The following is a 9820-nucleotide window of genomic DNA, read 5'->3' as shown; positions in this document are numbered from 1 at the left end:
GTAAAAAATATATATTTATTCGGTTGTTTTTTTCTCTTTAGTGACCAATACAGAAATAAAGTTAAAAATTGCTACATTTGGAGATTCCTAAAATTTACTTTTTCCAGTCATCTGTCAAACTGTCAAATGAATTTTCAGATTTTATTTGCTGTCCCATTTCAACCGCTAAGGAGAGAAAGTGACGCTGAATGTATAGTTTTAGATCCACTAGCGCCATCTGTGGGAGATAAAGTAAAGTGTGCTATTGTGCTAGAAATGCCAAAAATATCTAAAGGTATTAAGTTACTAAATAATTGTATGTTGGTGAATTAATAAAATTATGTTCTTGCCAAGTTTTTGTTTTATTTTACAGCCTCCGTGGTAATACGACGGACGTCCAGTCGTCAAATATAAATCGCACCTCCCGCGACAATTACTTTTAAGATTTTCTTTTAACACAAACATAGTTCTTCGTCAATATTGGTGTTATTTGAAAGCCCAATAAATTAACATAAAAAAAAAACAAATTTAATTTCTTAATAAACGTACCATAAATGTGACTTGAAAAAGACCTCACTTGGGGCTCACCTCTGGGAACCAATTAGACCAATTTTTATGGTTATAAAACAATGATCTCACGTTTCCTCTTTAACAGATTGATACCTAGCGATTAATCCCAATTAAGGCCCAGAACAGACGGTGAAACGCAACTGAGAGAACTGAGTCTCTCAACGGACGCTATGGCAGAAACTTAGATGCAACTCAAAAGTAACTAGCAGTTGCAGTTTCGTTGCAGTTGCGTTTCACCGTCTGTTCTGGGCCTAACAGTTTTATAGCCATAAAAGTTGGCTCAAGCGTAACTACCTATTTTTTGAAGAAGTGACTCTGGATTCTTCTATAGACACATTTTTGGGGTAAAAACCTTTCCTTTAATGAAATGAAGTTTAGAACTAGGCTTTTAAATGGTGCCAATATTGGTGGGAAGTGGGGATGCATACGTTTGAAAGTGCTTGTCGCGGGAGGTGCGATTTATTTGAAGCAGAGTGTACCTAGATTGAATTCTCGATATTTAGAAGTTATGGGTTCGATTCCTAGGAAACTTCTAGAAACTAGAAACTTCGAAGGGCACTTATGCATGTCCCAATACAGGGTGGAAACGATAAGTGATCTCACTCGATTATTTATAAACTATACAAGGTATCGAAAAACTAGATAATGATCCTGAGAGTGCTTTAAAGGCTCTTTCAAACGGTACCAATAATAGGTCACAGAATAAACTGGAACTATCCGAAAATTCAATGTTTCCAACTTCCATACATTTGGTAAAGTTACATCGTTCGTTCGTTTCAGCCAAATGACGTCCACTGCTGGACAAAGGCCTCCCCCAAGGTTTTCCACAATGAACGGTCCTGCGCTGCCCGCATCCAGGCTCTTCCCGCGACCTTTACCAGATCGTCGGTCCACCTAGTAGGAGGCCTGCCCACGCTACGTCTTCCAGCCCGTGGTCGCCACTCGAGAACTTTACATAATATTAAAAATAACTTTACATAATATTAATAATATTAGAAAGTTACATAATATTAAAAAACTACACAAGATATCGCAAAACTAGTTACTGATCCTAAGTGCTTCACGAGCTCTATCCAACGGTATCAACAATAGCGTCAATAGCCTACAGAATAAATTGGATCTATCCAAAAATTCAATGTTTCAACAAATCAACATACCGACTGGTGCCGAGAAGTCGAATTGATTGATGAATTGCTTTAGAGCAAAATATTTGTAAGTACTGTTTAAATAGTCTAAATTCCAGTTGTTAATTATCGCCTCTCGCCACTCGTCATTGGTTAATTTAACTACGAATCAAAAAACAGCCTTAGACGGGATTTTGCAATATTCAACTCCTAAGGGGATAAAACGGGATCAACGCGTACGAAGTCGCGGGCGGCCGCTAGTAAATAATAAATTTTAATTATTTAATTAAATTCCCCACTGGTTAGACAACGGGAATAAACCGAGAAATTTTTTGTCCCAACAGCCATCATTTTAATTTCTCCTTTAATGTCATCATGCGTATTGACATAACATTGGTGCATTTAGGGTGATGAACAGTTAATTTGTTTGCGTTATGTAAAAGTATCTTTGCGTAGACAATTTTAATGTCAATTTATTAATGCAAAAATAGGATTAGTACCTATTTATCAAGTGCTGGAAGTTTTAAACATCTGTTAAAACATGGGTGAACGGAAAACATAGATAGATCTAGCATTTTTATAATCTTACTAGACATGCTGACACCACCAATCAATTGACGTACTTTTTAAAACTGTCAAAACGAAACTATCCCATAGATTTTGTATGGCACTACAAGCAAGTGACGTCACTATTTTGTCAACTCAATTAAACTACTTTTTTCAATTACAACGCGACCAAAAATCATAATTTACAGGTAATTTAAAATTGATTAAGTTTTTAAGACCAGAATGAAGTGTCTTTTTAGAAAAGTTGTGATTTCGAATTATTGGGGAATGGTGTCAAATTGTCTAATAGGCTAAAGAACAAGAGATGAGAACTAGATGGAGAGACTGGTAGTTCAGGCCCAACTAGGTGGACCGACGATCTCGTGAAGGAAGGAACTGGTCCGCAGAATGCAGGCAGCGCCGTACCAGTCGTTACGGAAATCCTTGGGAAAGGCCCTTGTCCAGCAGTGGACTTCATTTGGCTGAAACTAACGAACCCTTATGCCCGTTTTCACCATCAATCCCTAATTTTTAAATGACCCCTATGGTACCAAATAACAGGAATTTTGTTTACATAGGGGTCACTTAAAAATTAGGGATTGATGGTGAAAACGGGCATTAGTCACCTGTATTTTTTTTATAAAGATTATTAGTAATTGTTTAATTAGAAAATTACTAATAATCCCGTTAGCCCTTCGTACTAAGCTAAATGCTTGTATCACGAGTAAGCTCACCACAATAGAGCGGCAGCGGGGACCGAACCCGCGTTCCTCGGATCACGAGTCGGCCAGTCCGACCCTTTCACCGTTCGGCTTCTTTCTTTTTTACCCGACTGCGCCAGAAGGAGGGTTATGTTTTTCGAGTGTATGTAGGTATGTGGGTATGATGTATAATATATACAAATACATATCACTAACAAAAGAATTAGTCATTGATGCCTCCGACTGCATTTGTAAACACTAAGGCTTGTTTTTATCTTTTTAGTTCATTTTTACGCAGTTGGGGTTTTTTCTTTATTCTATAATAACTAGTTCAATAATAATTTTTCACTTCTATGTTTATTTCGTTCACCAATTACTGAGAAGTTGCATGTTTGCGAGTGCACTATTTGTTTTTAATTCTAATAATGCATAAATTACCTGAATCCGTATAAAAGGGGTATCAAATTTATATCTTCACACACATCATCACACTTCTGTACAGAAAGTGTGATAAATTAATTTGGAAAAAATATTTAAACGAAGCAAATATGAAGACCATTTTCTTTTTGATAACTTTGGTAAGTAGTTTTTTTTATTTATAATTGAATTTTGTACCGCCTACTCTCTCAGTGTGGCCCTAAAGGTTAACTGGAGGATAGTGCCGAATATTACGTTTGCCTTATGTACTTACTGTATTTTATGAGCATATAAGTTAAATAAATAAACTTAAAATCTTAGATTAATAAAACCCTTAAAATAATAAACGGGCATCTTGCAAACCAGGTCATAATGTTGTCCCGAAGTGGTGGTAAGGGAAGCTATACAGGGTGGAATTTTGTAATGCCACCTGGAGGGAAAGTACTCTTAATACTGTATATGTATAGAAAATTTTACTCAAAGAAAACATACCTTTATTTTTGAAAAGAAAGAGAACTGCATTCAAAGTTTTTCTAATAATTGTCGAAAATTAACCATCATACCATACAATTTTCTGTAAATAATTATAGTAATTTAAGATTTCATGGTTTTCCTTTGATTTGATTTATCAAGTTTGTTAGAGAGATTTCCTCCTTATACTTAACCCTTACGATCGATGCAATAAAAATACAGGGTGTAATTTTAAACAAATTTTAGTTGGTTCGATTCCCCAGTGTGGCAAGTAAAATTTAAGAAATCTTCGAATGCAGTTCTATTTGTTTTCCTAAATTAAGGAATGTTTCCTTTGAGTAACATTTTCTATCTACAGTATTAAGAGTACTTTCCCTCCAGGTGGCATTACAAAATTCCACCCTGTATAGTGATCAAAAAATACCTTGGCTGCAGTTTTTTTAATGCATAACAAGGCAGGTATTTGACCACAATCGCACCTGATGTTAATGGGATGCAGTCTAGGATGGTACATATCTGCCCTGTAAGTGCCTATTCACTCTCGCCTTGAAAAAACCCGGATTATAGTCTTCGGGAAAGACACCAACAGGCAGCGAATTCCAGTCCCTAGCTGTTCGCATTATAAAAGAGTCATCGAAACCATCGAAACGCAGCAGTTGATATCTTTTGACTGGAACGACCTAGCTACCTACTTACTCGATTTAGATAAAGGACATAGCACACTTATCAACCCGGAAAGGGATCGTAACCGTATCAACTCAATAAAAAAATAAAATTAACAAATAATAAAATAAAATAAAAAACTCGAGGCGGTCAGTATTCTTTGTATGAAACTGCAACGTTCACTTATCCTCATCATCATCATTTCAGCCATAGGACGTCCACTGCTGAACATAGGCCTCCCCTTATGCTTTTCACGTTGATCGATTGGTAGCGGCCTGCGTCCAGCGCTTCCCTGCTACCTTTACGATGTCGTCGCTGCTGCTTCCAATGTACTTATCCTCATAGCTGGGCATTAACTCGTTAATCCGTTAATCGTTAATTAACGAAGTTAACATTTCTATTAACGGATTGACTTTTAAGTTAACTTTAAAAATTGTAAACGGACTCGTTAACTTCCGTTAAATTTTCCTAAGTCCGTTAATCGTTAATCCAGTACCTACTATTTATTTACCAAAAAGATACAGCAGGCACGCTGAAAAACGCTAGAAAAACGCGTTCTTACAAGTACATTCGGGCTTCCAGAACTTCCAGAACCCAAAACAACAGTTTTTAGATCCAGATCACTAACGACACTTGTTAAGTAGTAGGTATGTGTGGGACAACTCTTGCAATTGAATTTAAGACCAGTTTTCCTCAACCGATTAAGCTGAAATTTGGTATACTTATGTAGGTACGATGACAATACAATGTTATGGTACCATTGAGCTGGTCTGATGATGGAGTCATGAGGTGGCCATATGAACTCCTAAATGAATCGGCGGCATCGCATCGAATTTGGGTTCGTTGTATTTGTCTTTTCGAGCACTTTAGTACTAGATGATGTCCAGGGTCCTGATGATGGAGTCAGGAGTTGGCCATAGGAATTCCTAAACGAAACGGTGGAAACTTATCGAGTTTGTGTTTGCTGGATTTGTCTTTTCAAGCACTTTGGTGCTAAATTGTATTGTAATTGAACCAAGGCTCTGAGATTGAGATACTTACTAAAAAGTGTAAAATAAAATTATAATAATTAAAAACTTTTTTAAAAACAAGCTTTTATTCTGAAATGCAGTTGTACTAAAACGAAAAAAATAATTGTAGGTACTTATGCAAGGTTCAAATAATTTCGAAAGCTTGTAGCGCAAACATAAAAGAGGAATTTTCATGCGCGATACAAGCTTTCGAAATTATTTGAACCTTGCATACATTTATTTTTTTCGTTTTATTATCATGTGTTAACGGATTAACGATTAACGTTAACTTGCGTTAAATCTTGTGAAATGTAACGTTTTAACGTTTAACGAAGTTAATTTATTTATTAACGGTTTAACGATTAACGAAGTTAACTATTTGATTAACGGTGCCCAGCTATGCTTATCCTCAACGTAACGTAAACGCCTCGCCTCGCGGTTGACAGCGCGCGAAACGCGACGACAGCGCGCGAAAGGCGATACGGTGTTGATCCCTTTCCGATTTGACATTTCTATGAGGTCTCACAGTGCTCGTGGACGCACAGGGTCACACACGAACCAATCACAGAGCTCTATTCAACGCTGTTCGTTCGATTTGCTACTTCACGCAAGCAAGCAACGCACCTGTAACGCCCCTGGGTCTGCGGGTGTCTATGGGCGACGGTAATCACTTACCATCAGGTGATCCGTCTGCTCGTTTGCCTCCTGTCACATAAAAAAAAAAAAAAAGCGATACGGGCGTACGTCTGCTGCGTCTGCTGCTGTACTAAGCGATACGTGTTGTAAATACGGGCGTAAGTCTATTATGACCTAACCTGAAGGGCGCTGGACTGATCAGTGGGCTGAGTGTGAGTTAAAAAAATTATGAAAATTTTAGTTTTTGAACGTTTCCCGCTAGGCACGCTGTACAATCCGTCATACATTTAATGTAGTGAGCGCATTTGATGTAAACTCACACTAGGCCCTCAAGTTAAAACTGCACTCAATGGTCCACTCCACGCACGAGTGTACAAGAAAGGCTGCAATGCGGGACGAATGATGACGGATTCTGAAGCTTGCTACCAATCCATGTGTAACGATCACGACCAAGAGTGTAGCGATGGAGAAGAAGACAACCAAACTGTTTGTTCTGTTTTTATGTTTGTTAGTAATTTATTTCTTTATTCTTTGTTTCAGGTATGCTACTGCCTCTGTGACCCGAAACCCACCCTTCCTCTATTAGGTAAGAAAAATACGATACCCTTAAGGTTCGGCCAAACCAACGCGATCATACGCGATCAGCCGGCGTGCAGCGATGGCGACCAGACTTAAATGCATTGATCGCCATCGCTGCACGCCGGCTGATCGCGTGTGATCGCGTTGGTTTGGCCGAACCTTTAGCCTAGGCGCAGACCACCGACTTTAAGTTGGCAGTTGTGTCGGGCTGTTAATCAGTATGGGCATGTACGAAAGTAATTACACTGATTCGGTATCGGCCGATCCTTCATACAAATTAGAATCGGGCCACCCTTAGTGCGTGTGTTGACAAATCGGTTTCTTTCTACCCGGTTCGGTTCGACTTTGAAACTACTGGATAGTTTCTTTACGCGATCGAATCAGAAATGAGGAGATCCGTAAACGAACTAAAATCGCTGACATATCCCGACGGATTAGCAAGCTGAAGTGGCAATGGGCAGGGCATATAGTAAGCAGAACTGACGGCCGATGGGGCAGGTTCTGGAGTGGAGGCCAGGTATCGGAAAACGCGCGTAGCAGGAAGGCGCTGAGGCCGCTACCTACCGGCCTTTGTGGAAATGGTCTGCTCCGGACCAACTAGCCCGGGGCCCCCTGGTAAAAAAAGCCTACAAATACGCTAATGTTCGGGACTTTTTGCCAGTCATGGCAAGATACACTGTAACGAAATTGATTATGTACTACTAACATCTAGTGGACGTGTATTTCTGTGAAATAAATGAATTTGAATTTGATCTTGGCTGCACAGGAGTTTCAGCGATGAGCACGAATTGAGATAACACAATGCAAACATTTGTGTGTTTGAACATTGGTCATATTATTTGTATCGGTCAGAGAAATATTTTAATCTGCGATCTCCAACCCGCCTGCCAAACGTGGAGATTATGGCAAAACCCTCCACTAAAGCAGCGGTTCCCGAATGGTGGTCCGCGGAACCCTGGGGTTCCGTGGAAAGGCCGCAAGGGTTCCGTAAAAAATATTATCCCACGTTTCGTGACCGACGTTGTTCGCTCGCACCGGCTTGTTTACGCACAAGGGACGGGCAGGGCGTGCGGGCGGAGTAGTACGGGGGTTCCGTTAGGAAAAGTATAATCAATTAGGGTTCCTTGGCAAAAAAACATTGGGAAACCCTGCACTAAAGTATAGTAGGCTCAAAGTCCAGTAGTGGACTGTAAACGGATGATGATGATGATGATCGGTCTGTGGCCTAACTCGCGTATTTCACGATCGCAACTGGAGTGGAAGCAAATTTGGCATAATTTTTAAATTAATAATATTTATTAATTTCTGTAATTTGTTGTTCTAGTGTGCCATAAATGTATTTTCTTTCTTTCTTCCTTGCTTTCTTTCTTCTCAAATCAGCGATTTGTTGTCGTTGGAGTTTTGTTACGTGAATAAGGCTATTGGGTATTTTTTACCTATTTACTTACAAATTATATTTTTATTATATTCAGGTGGACTGCTAGGTGGTGGTGGCGATAAGTGCGACAAGCCAGGCGGACCAGGCAACAACCCAGGAGGCGGTCCCCCATCAAACGGTGGTCCCCCATCAAACGGCGGGCCCCCATCAAACGGTGGTCCCCCATCAAACGGTGGTCCCCCATCAAACGGCGGTCCCCCATCAAACGGTGGTCCCCCATCAAACGGCGGTCCCCCATCAAACGGTGGTCCTCCATCAAACGGCGGTCCCCCATCAAACGGTGGTCCTCCATCAAACGGTGGTCCCCCATCAAACGGTGGTCCTCCATCAAACGGTGGTCCCCCATCAAACGGCGGTCCCCCATCAAACGGCGGTCCTCCATCAAACGGTGGTCCCCCATCAAACGGTGGTCCCCCATCAAACGGTGGTCCTCCATCAAACGGTGGTCCCCCATCAAACGGCGGTCCCCCGTCAAACGGTTGTCCCCCATCAAACGGCGGTCCCCCATCAAACGGCGGTCCCCCATCAAACGGCGGACCCCCCTCAAACGGTGGACCCCCCTCAAACGGTGGTCCCCCATCAAACGGTGGACCCCCCTCAAACGGCGGACCCCCATCAAACGGCGGACCCCCATCAAACGGCGGTCCCCCATCAAACGGTGGTCCCCCATCAAACGGTGGTCCACCATCAAACGGCGGTCCCCCATCAAACGGCGGACCCCCATCAAACGGTGGACCCCCCTCAAACGGCGGACCCCCCTCAAACGGTGGTCCCCCCTCAAACGGCGGTCCTCCATCAAACGGCGGACCCCCATCAAACGGTTGTCCCCCATCAAACGGCGGTACCCCAACAAACCCAGGCGGAGGGCCAGGCAACAACCCAGGAGGCAGTCCCCCATAAAACGGCGGACCCCCCTCAAACGGTGGTCCCCCATCAAACGGTGGTCCCCCATCAAACGGTGGTCCCCCATCAAACGGCGGTCCCCCATCAAACGGTGGTCCCCCATCAAACGGCGGCCCCCCATCAAACGGCGGTCCCCCATCAAACGGTGGTCCCCCATCAAACGGTGGTCCCCCATCAAACGGCGGCCCTCCATCAAACGGCGGTCCCCCATCAAACGGTGGTCCTCCATCAAACGGTGGTCCCCCATCAAACGGTGGTCCCCCATCAAACGGCGGTCCCCCATCAAACGGCGGACCCCCATCAAACGGTGGACCCCCCTCAAACGGCGGACCCCCCTCAAACGGTGGACCCCCCTCAAACGGTGGGCCCCCCGGCAACAGCCCGGGCGATTGCGATGATGAAAGAACTGGGCTGTTAGGAGGTGGCATTGTTGGAGATCTACTTAAAGTTAAACTCAATCTTGGAAAGTAAAAGGTCACCTGTGTGAGTTTACATCAAACGTTCACACTAGTGAGCCCGTTAAAAATACCTGTACCTCTAGTAGGAAAAACTTTCGAGTTCGTTTCGTTGCGTATTCAAAGTGTCATCGAAAAATTTTGTATGAAAAATTAAACAGCGCCCCCTATATTATAGCCGCCCTAGGGGGCGCTGTTTAATTTTTCATACAAAATTTTTCGATGACACTTTGAATACGCAACGAAACGAACTCGAAAGTTTTTCCTACTAGAGGTACTGAACATTTTAGTTCTCGAAAGTTTTCGCTAGGGGCCTGTGCCCCGATTA

The 9820-nt window shown here is 42.3% G+C and overlaps 1 long non-coding RNA gene across 1 annotated transcript; it reads left to right on the top strand.

Annotated features, from left to right (window-relative positions):
- The first annotated feature begins 3413 nt into the window (after positions 1-3413).
- On the top strand, positions 3414-8242 carry LOC135085464 (uncharacterized). Its single transcript, XR_010260122.1, has 3 exons — positions 3414-3498; positions 6658-6703; positions 8169-8242. It is a non-coding gene; the product is annotated as an uncharacterized LOC135085464 (long non-coding RNA).
- The last annotated feature ends 1578 nt before the right edge of the window (positions 8243-9820 follow it).

This window comes from Ostrinia nubilalis, chromosome 28, assembly GCF_963855985.1.
Source record: "Ostrinia nubilalis chromosome 28, ilOstNubi1.1, whole genome shotgun sequence".
NCBI classification, from domain to species: Eukaryota; Metazoa; Arthropoda; class Insecta; order Lepidoptera; family Crambidae; genus Ostrinia; species Ostrinia nubilalis.
This window is presented reverse-complemented; position numbering and strand designations above follow the sequence as displayed.